The sequence below is a fragment of the Lemur catta genome, chromosome 14 (assembly GCF_020740605.2).
Source record: "Lemur catta isolate mLemCat1 chromosome 14, mLemCat1.pri, whole genome shotgun sequence".
NCBI classification, from domain to species: domain Eukaryota; kingdom Metazoa; phylum Chordata; class Mammalia; order Primates; family Lemuridae; genus Lemur; species Lemur catta.
In genome coordinates, this window is record NC_059141.1 from 11,886,557 (window position 1) to 11,907,071 (window position 20,515).

Below are 20,515 nucleotides of genomic sequence, written 5' to 3' on the forward strand. Positions count from 1 at the left end.
GTCTTCCTCATTCCAAGATTATTAATAATTTCACTCTTTTCTTTCATACTTCTTTTGTTTCATTTTTTACTTTTAAATGTTTACCCCTCTGGGATTTATTTTGGTGTAAGGCATAAGATTTGCATCTAGAATGTTAATTCTCTTAGCATAAATTTATGCAAAATATAGTCATTTTAACTTTCTCCACATCTGAGTTTATTTCACTTTATTTAAATTTGCTATCATGGTTTTCTATTTTATTAGTTTTATTAAGCAACTGCCACATAGATTTACCAATTCAATTGTTTTTTTTTCTGTTTTCCTAATTCATTAACTTTTATTTTTATTTTTATTAATTAAATTCTTCATTCGACCTTACGTATTCTTTTTCTAGTTTCTTCAGTTCTCGGGTCATCATATTTTAATACATTCTGCAATTGAAATGTTTTATTTCCTCTTTGGCCTAAGAGTTCTTTAAAGAAACATTTGATATATAGCATATTACATGAAGCTAGTTTTAATTGGTTAAGAAATCATGTAAATTGGCATATTAGTTCATATTTTCCTAATTTCCACTTTCTAAAGGAGTCATTTCTCTATCTTACTGTGAGCAGCCTTTTCCAGTGACACAGAAAAGCTGGAAAATAGATTCAATAATTTATTTGAGAAATATTTATTTGTTTGAGCACCTATTATTTGCCAGATACTGTTAGCACTGGAATTCAGCAGTGGAAAAAATAGTCCTAGCCCTCCTAGAGTGTGTAGTCTAGCAGGGGATGTAGGGACAAACAATAAATAGGAATAAATAAAAACGTGGTTTGTGTTAAATAGTGACGGTGCAGGGAGAAACATAAAGCACGGAAGGGATGAAGCTGTGTGTGTGTGCGTTTAGGTGAGGAGGGGTCTGCAATTCAAAGAGGGTAACCAGGGAAGACCTCATTGAGAATGCAGGCTTTGAATCAAGACCTAAGGGGTGGGGAGCAAACCATGTGGATATCTGGGGGGAACAGTAGTCCAGGCAGAGGGAAGAAAAGCACAAGACTCCAAAAGGACATAGGGAGCCTATTATGACAGAGGAATTATAAGGAGGCCACCCTGAATGGGGGCCAGGGAATGAGGAAAGGTGGAAGAGAAAGACCCACAATACCTTATTTCACACTCTCAAAATCTCTGGGGGAAAAAAGTTGGTTTTTGATTACTTTGTTCATTTTTTTTCTAGTTTGCAGTAATTCCTTTGGCAGCAAAAAACTGTCCTGAGACTATTTATAGCCTTTGTCCCACTTAATGGGAAAAGTTATAAATTTTACGACAGAAATATTCATGTGGTTGTAAGAGGAGTGCTGCCCCAGATCCTTCTGGGGGTAATATATCATATAGCATATTTACCATAGTATTTTTCTAAAATCCAAAAAGAAATCTTAATTTTGAAATTCATCTGGCCAAAAGGAGTTTGAATAAAGGATGGTGAACAAGTAGCAGGGAACAAAACTGGAGAGGGAACAGGGCTAAATTGCCTGGTAGAGCATTGGAAGGACTTTGGCTTTTACTCTGAAATGAGATGAGAAGCCATGGAGGGCTCTGAGCAGACAAGTGACATGGACTGACTGAGGCTGGCTTCTGCATGGAGACTAGATTGAAGCAGGGCCAGGATAGAGGCAGGGAGGCCAGCCAGGAGGCTATTCTAACAAACTATATAAGAGACCATGGTGGCTACGGTTAGGGTGGTAGCTGTGGAGGTGGTTACAAGTGCTCAGGTTCTGGATATATTTTGAAGGAGGATCCCAAAGGATTTCCTGACAAATTGACAGTCAGGTGTGATAGAAAGAAAAGTCAAGAATGAGGTCAAGGTTTTTAGTTACAGCACCTGGAAGACTGGAGTTGCCATTAATTGGGATGGGGAAAACTTTGGGAGGAGCAGATTTAGGGGTAGATATTGGGAGTTAAGTTTTGGATATATAGATTCCATATGAATTAGATGCCTAAGTAGAGATGTTACGAGGCAGTTGCAGATATGACATTGGAATTCAAGGGAGAAGTTCAGCTGGAGATACTGAATTTGGAAGTTACTAGCATACGTATTAGGTACCAGAAGATTTAGTGCACATGGACTCTGTTATAAATCTAATAGATGAGATATAGGTAATAATACAAATGTGATGTATACTAAATTATTTAATTTATGGCAGCTATGTAATGGATACACATGTGTGGTAGAAATGTGTGTTTTATCTAAATTTCATATAACTGTATTTTGTTAAAAATACATTTTATTAGGCAGCCAGCTCTCAATTCCCTTCTTACTCCGTTTAAATCTCATGGTCAATTATAACCACTCTTTATGTGTACATCTTGGACATCTCTGCTGTTTTTGCTTCACTTGGCTTAATAAACATTTTTAAATTAAAAAAGTACAAAGATCTACAATGATAATACAGGACCTTTTCTTAAACCACCCTGTTTTGGATGTTTTTTACACAATTTTTAAGGAATTTACTATAGCACTTAGCATATTATAGAATTGTTATGCATTTTCCTATTAATCTCCTCCCCTACTCTGGGCCATTCTGGGACGAAGACTGGTTTTTGTTCATCTCTGGGCCCCCAACACCTGGCAATAGGTCTATTATAGCACACACTTGGTGAGGAGTTGTTGAAAGAAAAAAAATAGCATTATATTTCATTGATCTTACATCATCCAAGGAAATTCTTCCTCTAGAGAGATTATCACTCTAAGAGATGAAGACTCATACTTTAACAAATGTATTTAATGGGGATCAGATAGCAATGAATCCATAGATGCTTGCTAAAATTGTGGCAGTTCTGCCTGAAAAATGTCACATAGAGGAGTTAATGATAGATTTCAAAAGTTCATCACAAAATCAATCCTGTTTTCAAAGCTTCCAGCCCAGCATTGCCAATGTCTTCTGGGCCTTTCAGGTGTTTTAACTGAATCATAAAGTCAGCATATCCAAGTCCTAAGAAACTCTTTTCTCTCCAAAGAGCTGCTCCTTATGGCTTTCCTGTTCCTGTTATTGCAACTGCAATTCATTGAGTCATGAGCAAATGTCCACATCATCTTCGACATTCTTAAGGTCCCTACCTCCCATTCAGTGAGTTGTGCTACTGCTGATCCTCCCTCAGTGGTGTCCCCCTTTGCTCATTTCCTCCTGTCAGACTCATTGTCACAATCTCTACTCAGAACTTCATCTCTTTCCTGAAATATTGCTGGTGTCCCAGGATTCTGTGTCCCCAGTCATGCATCCTAGACATTGTCTACAGATAAACCATCTGGAATCATAGCTCTAATCACACTCTCCTCAAATGTCTCTATTCAATGAAACTCGAATGATTTAACTTAAATCAAGTACTTCTTTGTCTTCTCAGTCTATTTTCTGAGCTTTGAAGTCGTGAGTTTTTTGAGCATGCTGTTTCTTCTACTTTGATGGTCCTTCCCTACCCTTCTCTATATACCTGAATCCCCCTCATAATGTACTATAGAAATAATCCCTGAAAGTAGTCTTTGAACACCTCTTATAAATTCAAGGCACAGATCGAATGTGATAATCTCTTTCTTAAATACTTTTTTCTGATTGCTGTCAGTTGTATAACTTTTCTGCAGTTTCTAACTATGCACTGGATCTTGTATCATTTTTAATTTTTTGTATCTATCTTTAAAAAATCTTGTATTACTTATTTTTTCATCTCTGTTGGTTGCTAAATTGTAAGCTTAAAGGCCAAGTGTATATATTTGTATGCTTGTTATAATACCTGTTTATTACAGGTTTTTTCCAAAACGCAGATCTGATCATTTGTCTATGAGATAAAATCTAAACTCATCAGCCTTCATGCACGGCCTTTCCCAAACTGCCCCCACATGCTTGTGCTTCTCCTACCACCCCTTGCTTTAAGCGCGCTTTAAACAGAACCTCTCAGAACACTGCAAACAAGTTAGCTGTACCTGTGCCTGTGGCCTTCATTTGTGCCATTTCTACAACACTTTTCCCTCCCCCTCCTCTACTGGGTAAGATATCCAGCTCAAGTATTGCTCACTCTGTAAAATCATCCCAACCCCTAAACTGGAAATTATCACTTAGGGCTCAGGGCTCCCCCACACTTTAGACATATCTCTAACTGATGCGCTTACATTAGAATCAGTCACATGTTGGACTGTACCAGACTACCTCCTTGAGATTAAGGAGATCGATGCTTCATAGATGACTGAGTCATCTTTATGTTTCCTGGTACCAGGTAAGGGGCCTGTCACTTGGTGACACTCAGTACTTCTTGAACAAATATTTTACCAAGTAAATGAGAGAAAGAAAGAAAGAAAGGAGACCTAAGTAAATAATAAACGGACTCATCTTGATTTGGCTAAACATATCAAAACATAAAAATTCTTGTCTATGGGACCAAATTTCCATAATTATAACCCTTAGTGATTCAGGGGAAAGGAAGCAACCCTGTGAGTTTATTTATTTCATTCTTCATGTTTCTAGTACATATAGGCACTTTTTAAAAAAAAAAAAATTAACTTCATGCCTGGTTCCTTCTATCTGAAGTACAAAGATTATTATGTATTGTTCTCTTTGCTATAGTAAAATAAGTATATGTATCCAATGTAATAAATATATATTCCTGTAACAAATAATGTCAAGAATTCAACATTGGAATTGATGAACATTTACCTCTAATCAGGCCAAATACTGGACCATTTTATCAACTAGTTCAATATTATTTATGCTTCCATATTTCCAAAATGGCTTGTTCAATTTTAATGAATTTAAATTTTCTGAGGAAAAGATGACTTGGGGGTAACTTGAAGATGACTGAGTTTTATCTTTTCACAAGAGAGCCAGTACTCGGGCTGTATAGACAGAATGACGTGCTACTAGTTGAGGTTTATTGAATATGTACCCTTTAGCTCGCTATATGATAAATCACAAAACCCATTTTAACAAAGGCACTTATTTCCCTCTGGCAGATTTTATATTTAAATTTTACATAACAGGACCTGATATAGAAAAGACAACCCAACTCAATTTGACATCTGAAGAGAGTAGTGTAAGAAAGAGCTCTCTGCAGATAGAAATAGAAATAAAGGGTCTTGGTCTCTACTTACAGTACTTGACCAGCTAGCCATGGTCCAATACACTTTTTCTGAGTCTTGACTCCCTTGTTCATAAAATAAGAAAGTTGAACATGGTGATTTAAGGTCCTTTGTGGCTCTAAAACAGTGGATTTTAAGGATCGCTTTCATAGATACTTGAATAAGCTCTTCTGAGAAAAAAAAATTAACCAGTTTGGCTTCCTATCTCACAATGATGCTGATGTGTAACCACAAAACTATCCTAAAGTGCAATTATTTCTTGCCACCTATGCTGCCTCAGTGTTTATCATACTCAGGTGGGGACTCTTGGCACCACCCAGAAGCTTGTCTCTTGAAGTAGCATGTTATTAAACAATTTTAGGAATGGAGAGTGACTTGAATTGCAACTAAATTAACCAAAGAATCAGTGTGTTTTGATGAGTGAAGGCATTGATTTATGTCCAATCAAATCTGAGACTTTGCAGTGCAATGAATACTACTGCTATTTTGAAACTGAGATCATCCTTTTTCCCCATTGTGGAAAGGGGTACCGGTACCGAAAGCAATAATGAGGAGCTAAAGACCTTTCAGCTTCATCTTCAAGGATGAAGCCCCACCCTTGGGCTGGGAGACTCCTAAGAAAGAGATTGGATCAGCTGACAAAAGATAAAGGGCTCAATTTAAAAAGGAATCTTCTCATAGGTAGAATGTTCCCAAGATGGAACTTATTAATTGATTACTTCAATGATATATTTGAGAACATTATTATGGGGAAGACTCTGGTTATAAACAGTGCTTTAGAGATTTACATATTGATTCTGCCTTCAAGGAGACTACAGTCTAGTAGAAGTTGTATGGCATATACATAAAGAACTTTAAAACCAGATAGAAGGCAAAATTTATGAACTGAGTAGAAAGGTAATAAATCCAATGTCATTGGCAATGTTCAAGGAGAGGCTGCATGACTATTTGGAGTGATGTAAGAGAGATTTATACATCGGGTAGGAAGTAAAATGACATGACCTTCAAGATTTGTTCTTTCTAACAAATGCTTTGTGGTTTTATTAAGACTATCACTATAGGAAGGATTTTTTTTTTTAAAGGACTGTCTGACTTTCTATTCGACTCACATCTCAGATGTTGTCTTCTGCAGAAATGTGCCTCTGTTATATACACTCATTTTCTCTAGTTCTTAGAACATTCTTAATTAATTTACTTAAAACATGTCTGAGAATTCAATCAGTTAGAAAAAGCCAATAGAGCATATTTAAAACTATTTATAAAAGGCAAATACAAACATTTTTTTCAATATAATGATGGACTTTTTTTTAAAGGAAAACTTAATTATTTTATATAATATAAACCAGAAAAATGGGACTAATATAATAAACTTACATACATCTATAATTTCCATTTACTCTTCATACTATTTTAGTTTTAAGATTAATTGTTCAGAATCTTATTTCACAGTCACTCAACTTTTATTGACTTCAATATTGACGGACTTGGTACAAGTTATAAAGTCTTATGTGGCATGATATATAATTAAAATAATTTGTCTCATAACTTATATTAATGGGGGCATGTCAGAGAATGCATATTCGCCTCTGAGAAGAATGTAAACCCACATTAATGAATTTATTGTGGAAAATCCTATCAGGGCCATTAACCACTTTGCCTTTGCTTTACATAGCAAAGTGCCAGCGGCTACAGGCTGAGGCTGAGAGCATGAGCACTATAGGCTCAGCCTACTCTCCTGCAGTGCAGACTGCTGTTCACAGTAAACTCATATTCAACTAGCCTACTGGGTAAATTTTTCAAGATGGAATGCCACTGGATTAGATTAAAATAAAGTTTAAAAATACATCAGTAGAAACATCTTTTCCTTGAACTACTACTAGCTACTTTGATTAGCACTTTGAATAGTCCCAAAATTTCTCCAAAAGTATTCACCAATGCCTAAGCTCATCCATTTTATGTGAGCTTTCAAAGTAAAAGTAATAGTAATTTTATATGTAAATGATTATGGAAAGGGAGGCTCTCAGTATTATTCTCAAATACTCATACATCAGTTCAGTGGAACTGTAACGGTGTGGTCTAACCATTTTTAGAACACTGAGTTATTACTATAAACAAACAAGTAGCAGGATCTGGACCATTGTTTACAGGTCGAGATACTTTGTCAGGATGCACACGAGGATTAGGTTCTCATGACTAATTTAGCTACCCAAACTGACAAAGGCTGCTATGTAAACCAGAAAGCAAATATATCAACATATGAGGAAAAAATTCACTTCTCAGGAGAAAAGTTACTCTTGTGCCCATAATTATGGTCTCTTCCCCAGGCCAGATCAATATTGTTCCTGTTACTTGGTGAGTGTCACATTTGATCAAGGACAACTAGTTAAATGAGATTTATGACCACTGTTATCAATCTAGAAAAAGACAATGCATCTATCTCCACAGTAACAATATCTTTGAGGCCACTGGTCTGGGTGCATTTTTCCCCTAGGCAGTGCTAGAGACACATAAACAAATTCCTGCTCTTTAGACTCTCTATTTATAAACATCATATGGACTATTCTCTTTAATATCGTCTTTTATCAAAGGACAATAAAGCACCACATAGAGGCTTAGGTCTAGGCAGAGGTCATTCATTCAGATGCCTACAGGGGCCATCTGGTCACATAAATAAGTGGAGCAGACTAGATGCCAGTCTACTCAAGTGCCAGAAAAACAACCAAAATTACTGTGTATTTCCTAAACAGTGATACAAGCATGAAACAGTACAAACAGGCATGTATAACATTAGATATATTTGAAATTTTAAAATAAAAAAATTGAAAAAATAGAAATATTTCATTACTAAGGTTTTTTTTTTCTTCATAATTTGTTACTCCTTGATTTGTCATTGTAATCTAATATATCACTATCAGGCCATAAAACCTAAACCACAGATCCTTCAACTTGGAGCAACAATGTGATTTACTCAGTTTCATATGCCAAATGGAGTTTACAAACATTGGTGCTACTTAACTTGTATAGACTCTCTGTATCCAACAATTATTATCCAGAAATGTGTGTTCAGTTCTGGCATTCCAGTGTCATTGTATTTAGTTTTCAGTCACTCATTGCTTTGCAGTTAAAAAATTTCAATTTGTAGCTCTTTGCTCATATTATCAATACCAAACTAGAAAAGTAAATTTAAGCAATGTTAGTGTATTTTCATAAATTTTTTTTGTGTGTGTGTTTTTGTCTGTTTTTTGAGACAGGACCTCTCTCTGTCACCCAGCCTGGAGTGCAGTGGTCCAATCATACTTCACTGTAACACTGTAACCTCAAAACCCCTGGGCTCAAATGATCCTCCTACCTCAGCCTCCCAAAATGCTGGGATAATAGATGTGAGCCACCATGCCCAGCTGTTTTCATAAAGTTTAAAATCAGGGAACCTTTTTGGAATTCCATCTTGAACTCTATAGTTTTGGTAATGTAGTTCAGGCTGTGACATTCATTTCAGGAAAATGAATTGCAGTATAGGCTAATGGGCCAGATTATTCCTTGCCAAATTAGTTTCTCAAAGGCATAATTTTACTTAAAATGAGCAAATTGAATCATTCATTTGTGTAGCTGTTTGTAAATGCCTTTGCAGGGAAATATTCAAAGTCTAGACAATGTAATATCAACTAAAAAGACCAAGTCTTTGATCTACTCTTCATCGTTAGGGATTGAGTAGGGATTTTCTCTTGAATGACATAAAGTGTCCAGAAATAGCTCTCAGCACTCAGCCACAGCAGTTCATGTACTCCAACAAGCCACCATACGTCTAATTCATAAAAGGAAGCCCTGGAGCATCTGGATTTCAGCCATGGGATTTTACCCTGTTCATATTGTCAATTACTACATATTCATGGTATATTACATTTTAAATTCTTTGGCCCAAAGCAATTCCTGGCAAATGATGTAATTAGGAGACTAAATTCTATGTCTTCGGGAAAATGTACCCTGTTTGAATTTAAGTTTTTGCATTAACAGTGTCCATTGCAGGAGGTGAGTCACACTGACTAATTTCAACCAACTACGTTACATTTTGCAATATGTTCTTACCAATGAAGATAAGTCATTTGCTGAGTTCCAATCAGGGCCTATCATCTTTCACGCAGAAAAATTTTTGTCAGTATCACCAATTAAATACAACTAACTAGGTGATATTTATTTATGTCTGTGTTCTCATCATTTGCAATAGAAATGCTGCAACCAATTTGTTTTCAAACAACTTTTCTGCAAGTGCTCAGATATAACATCAATATACTGCTCAACAGTATTTCCAGTAAGACTTAAATTTACAAATGCTTGTCTCAGTGCAGAACACACAATTTCTGCTGCCTTCTGTAATGCTCTTTTATAAACTTGCTATCTTCAAAAGCTTTGATGTCTGGGCAACATTTTCACTTAATATATAACCCCATTTATAGAAGCATTAGATATTTTATTCATATTTAAAAACAATTGCTTGCTGAAATTTCAGTCATTTTTTCAGTCTAAAGTCTTCATTTCTCATCTTCTTCATATACCAGTCATAGATCTTATTGTGGTTTATTTCATAATGGCCTCTAAAATTATGGTTCTTTTAATACAGTCATCTTTTATTTGCATATTACACATGGAGGAATATTCTTCACTTCATCAAAGAAAAATGATCTCTTCCACTGTGCCTGAATCAAGCTTCTTTCTTCCACATTCAGTGGAAATATGGGTATACAGAAGCAATTCCCTATTCTAGTATAGGAGAAGCAAGTACAAGTGACAAATGAAATCAGCCTCAGTGTTAGAGACAATAGGGAGTGATGGCACTTGTGGCTAACGAAAGAGCAAATGCTCCGTCTAAGGGAATAGCTGCTGGTGCTCCATATAAAAGAAAGAGCTGATTATTTCTATGTAGGAATGCAGTTCCACTATTGTCAGATTGACTTTTTAAAAGATAAGCTGAAAAATGATTGGTTCAACTAAAAAAAAACAACAAAAACACTATAAGTTAATAGTCCAGGCAGTATAGATCAGCAAGCTAGATTAGCCTCATAGACAATCAGTAGCAATCTCTATATTAAAGTGTACCATATTTTCATATTAATAGAATTTTACTTTTTTGAAACTATACCAATCACCTTGAATGGAAAGCTGTATCTTTCCCAATACCTCAAATATCTGCAAAAAATTTTATAGGTGGTATAGTGTGAGTCTCTTATTTTTATTAGCCCAGTAGGTTTTCTCTACTGGTAGAGATGTCAGTTGCATAGCCCTGCATCCACTATCACAGAGATAATGTCATATGGATGTAGCATAGACACAGATCTGCAATTTATGCATGGGCACCTGACCCATGCCAGGCCAGTCAGAATCCTCCTCAGGTTTTTGTTTAAACAACTGAGAGATACTCTCTTCTCTTTAGGCTCACTACTTGAAAGTACAATGAAGTCTAGAATTGTTTGTGGTCATTTTGCTAACACACGGAAAGAATCTACCTCAAAATCATGCCAATATGGAGGAAGATAGCAGAGTCAAAAAACAGATGAAAAGAGAGAAATTGGCCATGATATCATTTGAACTGCAGAATCCAGTCATTTCTAAAGCCAGAATTTTCCTTGGTCTTCCTAGTTACATACACCAATATATTCTTTTTTTGGATTGAGCTGATGGGTTTCTGTAACATGCAAAGGGTCCTGACTCTATCTGGCTAATATAGATAACTAATATTACCCATCATGGCTGTCTTGTTTGATAATCTATATGGTCCCATATAATCCTGAATTTTCTTCCACTGTAATTTACTACACTTAATTGTAATTTCTTATTTAACATCAATTTTACCAATTAGATTTTGAAAACTTTTTCTATAAAGGGGCAGATAGTAAATATTTTAGTCTTTGTGAGCCAGATGGATTCTGTTGCAACTAACTCTGCTATTGTAGCACAAAATCAGCCATAGGCAATATGTAAACAAATAAGTGTGGCCATATTATAACAAAATTTTATTAATGGCATTAAAATCTGAATTTTCTATAATTTCCACATCTCATGAAATATTATTCTTCTTTTGATTTTTTTAACAATTTAAAAATCATTCTTAGCTTGTGAGCCATATTTGGCCTGTGGGCTGTAGTTTCCTGACCCCATAGTAGATTATATTCTCCATAAGGGGAAGGCATGAGTCTCATTTGTCATTGCTTCCCAACACCAAAGGACAATGTCTTGCATACAATAGACTATCACTGATTAATTATTGAACAAATAAATGAATGCTCAAGGAAATCAAGATTATGGAAAATTCAGTTTTCACAAAAAATACAGTCATACGAAGCATTTTGGAAATTTAGTGGAAATTGTTAAAGTTTTAAGGATCCTGAAGAAGTGTGAAGCTACTACCTATTTCTCTGGCTCCTTCTGTGTCCCTCTTTCATCTCTTCACAACCTCCCTCCTGAATGTCCAGGAAATCCCAACTTTTTCTCCTTCTATTACGCAGATTGCTTTTCTCTCTTTTTACAATTTCTACTCCCAAACTTGTATACTAAAACCAGTCAAGGTACAGTAGTAGGCCCCACTTATCCATGGCTTCACTTTCTGCAGTTTAAGTTACCTGTGGTCAACCACAGTCTGAAAATATTAAATGGAAAGTACCAAAAGTAAACAATTCATAAGTTTTAAATTGTATGCCATTCTGAGTAGCATGAAGAAATCTAGCACTGCTCCATTCTGTCCCAACCGGGATATGAATCATAACTTTGTCCAGCATATCCACACTGTAAATGCTACCCACCTGTCTGTCACTTAGTCGCTATCTAGGCCTACTGTCCTGATAGGTTACTGTTCAACTAACCTTTATTTTACTTAACAATGGTCACAAAGCACAAGAGTACTATGCCTAATTTATAAATTAAACTTCATCATAGATATGTATGTATAGAAAAAAACGCTATAGGTAAAGGACTCGGTACTACTGGAGATTTCAGACATCCGGTGGGGGTCTTAGAATGTGTCCCTGCAGATAAGGGGGGACTACTGCATTTAAAAGCACAGGAAGTTCTACCCTATAAATTGGGTGGCCAACCATCCAGTTTTATGATTGACGTTCCCAAAGGGTAGTCTCAGGCAGCTCACTTAATTGCTCGTTTTTTTCACACATAAAATGGAGAAAATATTACCTATTGAATGAACTTCACATTTTTTTTAAAGTATCACATGAAATAGTCAATATGTAGGGTACATAAGGTTTTTAAATTCCTAAAAAAATGTAACATTATTAGTGAAGCTTTTAGTAGCTTTTATAATGATCAATGTGTGTAAGGAATTAGCCTGCTTAGCAAAATAATCCAAATTTGTTTTAAAAGTAATCACAGTAATGAAATTTTTCATCTTAAAATAAAAATAAACTAGCCCAAAGTCTTTCTAGAGGAAAGCCAGGATATTTTTTCCTAATTGATAATCTCATAATCAACTAATATCAAACTATTAATGCATGAAAATGAAAAATAATGACATCTAAATTTTAATTGTGTAAAAACAAAAGAATTAGTCAATCTAAGTTGAAAAATATGAAAATTTATACTTTTTGGATGTTTTGCTCTAGAGAAACATGGATATTTCTGAACATCTCTTAAAATGACATTTTGTTCTAATGAGATTTCTTTCTCTTTCATTAACCTAGTGGATAAACTTAGACCTTTAGTTAAAGTAAGTGCAATGTATCATCAATACATAATATACAATCTTAAATAATAATATTCTAAAATTTTTAAATCTTGTATGAGTACAATTAAATCTTGTATGTTGTATGAATACAACAATGAACAGATCTCTTTCCTCAAAATCAATGTGCTCTTTAATATGTTGCTTAGCTACTGTTGCTAAGCTTTTTTTCTATTTTATTTTTCTGGAAAAGGAATATTGTATCATATAATCTATTGGCTCCTCTTTCTCTACCTTAGTTTCTGTCCTACCTGCATAAAACCAAAAATCTACAGAGACATATTTTTGTTTTAAATACATTCTTTAATTTATATGTAAGTGATTAGAATCTAAATTGATTTAAATATTTATATATGTTTCAAACTGTACATTCTCAAAAATGAAATTTGGGTTTACAGATTATACCATCCAGTTATTCTATCCAATTTTGCATTTATGTCCATTTATGAAATATACAAATAAAAACCCCCAGGTACCAAATGCTAAGCAAAGGTGATTCCATCATTAAAGAAATACAGGATGAAAATATATTAATATTCTATCATTTAAAAAATACGGAACTGTAATAATTTCCACCAATTTCCTTCCTCTGGCTCTACAAAATCAAGTGTGGACCTAGCAGGGAACAGATTTCCCCAACTCTATTTCTCTAGAAAGTAATATTATTTCCATAGCCGATTTTTTTTCAAATAACAATATAATGTGTTCTTTTCACCTCTCGGTTATAAGCTCCTAAATGGTGGGAACCAAGTTGTGCACAAGTCTTACTCTCCTATTTCACTGTGAATTCTTCAAGGGCAGGGCCTTGTTTTACTCATCTTTTTACCTCTAGCACCTAGCACAGTGCAAGAGAATGAGGAAAAGGAGGAACTCAGTAAAAATGTTGAAGGAATGAATGAATGGATGGATGAGAGACTAATGGTTAAGATTGTATTTGTAAACATGGTCAGAAATCTCTTTAGAAGAGAAATGAAGATGTCTCATCAGCTAGGACTATAGGGTAGGTAGCCTCTAAAGAAGAAATAAGAAGAATCATTGTTATTAATTATTTTAAATATAGTAGAATTATGCTAGAGCTAATACATTGTCTCAGAGAATCTTTACAACGGCCCAACAAGATGGATGTTATTTTGTTCTTTTATTGCCAATTAGAAAACTGAAATATAGAAGAGTTAAGTAACTAGCCCAAGGCAATACAGGAAAGGCAGAGACAGAATGGAACCGCAAGTCTGCCTCATGCTAAAGCCACCACATGACCATTTTGAATAAGGTGAGGTAAAAGCAAATAAATATATTTTGAATGCAAAACCCAAGCTGATTTTGTAAGCAACACAGCCTACTTGAATTTTAGCTTTTTACAGATTTGGACCACATCTTCTTATTTTCTGTTACCCATATAGTACCTACCAGAACAAAACTTCAACACATACTCATTAAAGACTATCATATATTTAATAGCTTTGTGAATATCGCACGAGAACAAGTTCATTCAAGATTATCACAGAGAGATATGGTAGGTCACTAGATGGATTTCTACCAAGGGAATCAACACCACAGAAAACCCTTCAGAGGCATAGTGACCTTGTTACATAACATTACTTTGCAATATCCTCTATCTTTTAAAATAAAACCAGATTCTAAACATTTGAATCAACAAGGTGGTTTTCCCAAAGGATACTTTGAGGGTTCCCATTCTTGCTTTAGTTTATGTAGATCACTCTGAGGTTTTGTGTTCTTTAGGGAGACCTTCCAAATAACGATTTTCACCAGAAAGGGGAGATTCAGCTAGGGAGTAATCATAATGTTTTAAAATCTAAAACAAAACAAAACAAAACAAAGGGAACATGGCTTTACTTACTACTCAAAAGTGGAAGTAATCCAGCAAAGTAGATAAATGAGGTAAGTGTGAGTAAGAAGAGTGGAGGTGAAAAATAAGGGGAAAAAAAAATCCATGGAAGTGAGCTTGGGGAAGCTCAGCAAGGAAAAAGAGAAATTTTAACAATTAAGAGGAGGAGGAGAAGGCAGCAGGAGAGAAAAATGCTAACCTAAAACTCCCCTTGAAATATCTTCACTTTGTTATAATAGAACAACAGGACCCTGTTTCCTGGTAGTGGGTAAATCACTCAACTACATCATGTTTTTACTTTATTGCAGGCTAGAAGATGGGCCACAGAATCATAAAAAGTAAAATATTAAGTAATACTCAACTTAGGAAGACAGCTTAACCTATTTTAAAGAACACAAACATTTCATTGATGTGGTAGGAATAATATCCACTTCCAAAGATGTCTACATCCTATTCTCCTAAACCCATAAATATGTTTTATTATATGGCAATGAAAAATGAAGGCTGTAGATGGAATTATTGTAGCGAATCCACCAACACTGAGATGGGGAGATTATCCTGGATTATCCATATAGGCTTAATAATCACAAGGGTCTCTGTAAGTAGAAAAGGGAGGCAGAAGATGAAGAACCAAAGAGATGCAATATGAGAAACGTCAGCCTAATGGGCTGGTTTTGAAAGTGGAGGAAAGGGCCATGTGTCAAGGAATGCCTGCAGCCTGTAGAAGCTGGAAAAGGCAAGAACACAGGTTCTCCCCTAGAGCTTCCAGAAGGAATGCAACCCTGGTGACACCTTCCTTTTAGCCCAGTGAGATTCACATCAGACTTCTGGCCTCTAGAAATGTAAGATAACAAATGGGTGTTGCTTTAAGCCACTGAGTTTGTGGTAATTTGTCACAGCAGCAATAGGAAAGTAATACAGTTGACTTTAGAAGAAGGTATGTAAATTCATTGTTAGTCTTATGTTACTCTTTAAGGCAAGCCAATAGATCCTCATTTAACTAAGTGTTCAAGTAAAAATAAATCACATTTTTTTTTCTTAGCACAAAGATGAACTCAGTTTTCCTCTATTTCAAATAGGTATATTCTCAGTTCAATCAAATTAATTAAGTTTTATGAAAACAGAAATTAGAACTGAATTAAACAAGAGTATAACCCATTTGACACATCATCACTATTGCAAAATACAGTGTTATTTTAGCCAAGTCTGCTTCTTTCTACATTCGCAAAATGGAGTTAATCAAAACATCCTTTCCTAAGAAGAAATTCTTCCACTGACCTACATATATAAGTTAATTTTTTAATTCTGGAAATCTGGCATCAGCTATTCCTTCTAGACACTTCTTCCTTTCCTTTTGAAATGTTTCCTTACTAGTGAGTATTTCTAATTTCCCTTTCAATACTATAAGGTGCTATTGTGAATGGCAAATGGCAGTTTGTTGTATTGAGTGCAAATTTGAGTTTTTTGGGGAAAAATAACCAGAACAAGCCTTTGCTAAATACACAAAGGCAGGTCCCTAGTCTCCAAAAATTAATATTAATTAAGTTATTTAAATATTTCCTTTTCAACCCATTAAGTACATGAAGTATAAGTTAATCATATGCATGAAGTTTGCCACATTTATTGGGAACCTGCTATGTGCAAGGCATTTTGGTAGGCATTGGAAATGCAAAGATCAATGAGTGAAAGTTCTTGCCCTCATACAGTTCACAATTCAGAGGAAACCAATAATTCTACCACTGCTGGATAATACTATAATGTACACTCACAAAAAGCTCTGTGAGGTACAGAGGGGATGCTCAATTTGCCTGCTGGTACCAGAAGACACTTAGCAGAGGAAGGAACACATGTGTAAAATAGGAAATGAATGGATATTTTCATTCCAGTTACCTCCACATTTAATGGGAAGGAGTAAGCAGTTGCCTCCATTTGGGAAGAATGGAATTTAAACATCACCTAGCAAACTGCTCTCTGTATTTGTGAAAGAAATGGCTATTTGCTGCATTTCTAAACCCAGAGAAACCAGTCCTTAGGTATTCTGAATGGTGAAATATAGCATTTATTAGGGAGTATTGAGTTCAGACAGTCCTGGGTTCAAATCTGCTTTAAAATTGATAGTATATTATCACGGCAGTTTACTTAGCTTTGTAGCCTCTGTTTCTTTGGCTATAAAACAGTCACCAATATTCCCATTTTTCAAGTTAATGGTGAACATCAGAGTTGATTAATGTAAAGCGCCTAGCATGAGAGATCAAGGATGAAATTCTGAATTTGGACTCTCTAACAGGAAATATATACATAGGTACACACACACGCACACACACACACACACACACAGTGTTTACAGGTCAGTATACACACAGAACTCAAGAATCATTGCCAGGTTTAACTGATGCCCTGTAGGAAAATAAAGCAAAATGCAACAAAACAAAAACTATGTCCCATGTCACTGAAGAATAAATCGAGTAGCTCTGAGTCTGAATTGTTTTGCTATCTCACAATTCCTTAACAGTCTTCATGAAGAAGAATTGTTAAGTTCCGTAAGCACAAGAGCCATTCCTTAGTCACCTTTGGTCTCAAACCACAATTATCATGATATCTTGTTTACTAGGTGCTCATTTTTCACTTAAAAATGTAGTTGAGCTATAGGCAAACTGAGTGTACGTATGAAAAGACTATACTGATTTGAACATGATAATTTAGAGTTGATAGAAGCACCAAGAATAGGTTCCTACTGATAGAATTGAAAATATTTTATTTGAGAAAGAGGAAAATCACTCAAAGCAAACCTATTCATTCAAGAAATGAACTTTCTGAGTACATACAATGTACTCATACAATCAGGCACCATTCCAGGAACCGGGGATATAGCAATGAATGAGAGAAAAAAATGCCTGCCCTCATGAAGCTTACATTCTAGTCTGAAAGACAGACAGCAAATATGACAAAATTGATAAATAAGTAAAATGAAATGTGTAAATGCTAAGAAGAAAAACAAAGCAGAAAAGGAAGACAGGAAGTATTGGGGTCCTATACCAGGGTGGTAGCTCATGGCATGATGAGAAGAGGTTTCAGATTTTGCACATATTTTTAAGGTAGGAACAACAGGATTTGTTGATGGGTTGGACACGGGAGGTGCTGTCAAATATTCAGCTACTAAGATATTGTTAGAATAAATAGAGAGTCCCAATTTCCCTTCATCAGGAGAATTGCACTACAAAATAATTCAGCCGCTTAACTCATGAAAAATGTGAATTCTGTAGATGTTAAATGATGAAGAGAGGGGAATTTTTAAATAAAGTTTTAAAGCAAACAAATATCTGGTTATAAAGCTGATTGGCAGGTCAGTTATCAAAGATCCAAGTAGAATGCCCACTTACTGGAGCAACAACTCATGAATGAATCTTTGAAACTGAAGACCAACACTGAAAAAGAGACTGAAAGTCTGTTACTTACATTTGTAATTAAAGAATAAAGAAAATGTATTGATTAAAGCAATTAGGCTCTTTTAAGGTTAGCAAAAGTGGAAACTACTATAATATCAGAAAAATTTCATTTTTATGTCCCTTAGACTGTATTTCTCTAGGGTATATGTCATACTAATTTGAAAATTAGTATCAAATGCATATTTTAAATTATACATGTATATATATTTAAATAATTGAAAATTACATATAGTATAGGAAGGCAGGCAGGCAGGCAGGCAGGCAGGCAGGCAGGCAGGCAGGCAGGAAGGAAGGAAGGCAGGCTCTTTTATAAGGATTCATTATTCCCAAACTTGAGCACAAAAAACAATCCCTTCAATTTTGTTAAATCCTCTTGTTCAATGTGGTACCAGAGATATCCACCAGATGGCACTCATATATTTTTCTAAATACAGTGTTGAATTAACAGGATTGCTTACACTTTGTATTTCAGTCTAGAGAGACTGAATAAATCACAGATGCAAACACATTTCAAAATTTTCTATTACCATGGAGAAATAATGCTTTTAAGGTACTCTAATGCACATTCATAGCTTGCAAGTAACTTACAATTTTCACTTCCTATTCTAGCAGCTGGTGGAAAGTAAGCATTTATAACCATTATCTGCCAATCAACAGCTTGATAATAGAAAGCTGTAAGTGACTATTGAGAGACCCATAAACTTTATCCATGATGGGATGTGGGATCTTTATTTTATTTCAGTTTATTTTATTGGTTGTTCTACATAGATAGGTTCTGAAATTAGCAAGCATTGTCACTACCATTGTTCAGCTAAGCAAACAGGCTCAGAAAGAGTAAGAATATGAGAGGATAGGGTAATTCAACAAAGAAAGATAATGAACAATAAATAAATCCAGTTTCTTTAGCTAGAGAATCAATAATTTAAACTCAAATCCTTAATAAATATGGGTTAAATGAACATGTTAATTCAAATCATATTTTAACACACATTTATTGAATACTTCCTATATGCCACGCACTGTTCTAGGCTCTAAGGGAAAAGTGATGTGCAAGATAAACACATCCCTGCTTTCATGGAACTTATGTTTTAGTGGTGATAAATAGAAAAGAAAAACAAACAAAAAATATATCAGAAATAATAAGTATGAAGAGAGTTTAACTAGGATATGTGATAGTTTGACTGGGGTTCCCCAATCTACTTTAGATTGATTGGGGAATCTGTCGCCTCAAGGCCAGGTGTGGCCCTCCAGATCCCCAAGTGTGGTCCCTCAATTGAATCTAAACTTCACAGAACAAAATTTGGATTCAGTAAAAAGACAACACTCAAGGATCCAGAAGACCACATTTGGTCAGAGGTCACAGGTTCCCCACCCCTGAGTGACATTTCACCTGATAACTCAATGACAGAAGCAGGCAGCCATACAGAGATTGGGGGAGGGGCACAGCTCATGGAATGATACTACAGCCAGAACAACTTGGGCTTATCTAGGGAGAGAAAGAAGGCCTGTGTGGCTAGAGAGGAGTGTAACATAGGGAAGAGTAAAGGGGAGAGTAACATGGCATGAGTTCCAGAGGTAGACAGGAGCCAGGATGGATGGATGGATGAAAGAATGGATAGAAGGAAGAACAGAAAGAGAAAAATAAGCATGAGTGCTAATTTCAGGTTAATCAGAAATTCTCTTATATGTTGATGTTTCTGGAAGTTTTCTATTAGTTCACATTCCTGCCTTAGCAAGGACTGAAGAATGAATATAACATTTATTATTTGATATTTTAAGAAGGTAACATCACCCAGGTTATTACCTTAAATATAAATGACCACGAGGTAGCAATGAAAAAAAATACATATTTAGAAAGTGTAATAAAGTGGGACAAATATGTTATATTCAAGAGATACCCAGAAAGTGAATTTTCAATAATACTTGATTTGAATCTGTTTTGTACTGATTTGCCTCTTTCTTCTCAAAGAGTGTGGAAAGGTATTCTTAGTTAATTAAAGATTCATATTTGCTGATTCTGATTAATCAATGTTTTCTGGTACCAAAGAATGATTTAAATAATTCTCACATTTCTTTTATCTTCTAATATTTACCGGTTGTGTAAGATTTTATTATAAGCAAATTTTCAAAAGCAATATATTTTTAAGACATGTTAGAACCGAAACCCAAGCAATTAAACTGCAAATAAAGAGGCCCACTGCTCTGTGTGACCTCACACAAATCAGATCATCAATCAAAATCTCAGTTCCTCCAGTAAAAACTGGGATATATGCTTAGTCTCCAACTGGATTCTCAATAAAGAACTATAGAGGTTTGATTTTATTGGATAAAATCATTTTTATAAATATAACCTTGGTATTTCAAAAACTTAATTGGCTCCAGATTTTAGAGTTGACATTACACTGACCCTATGACTA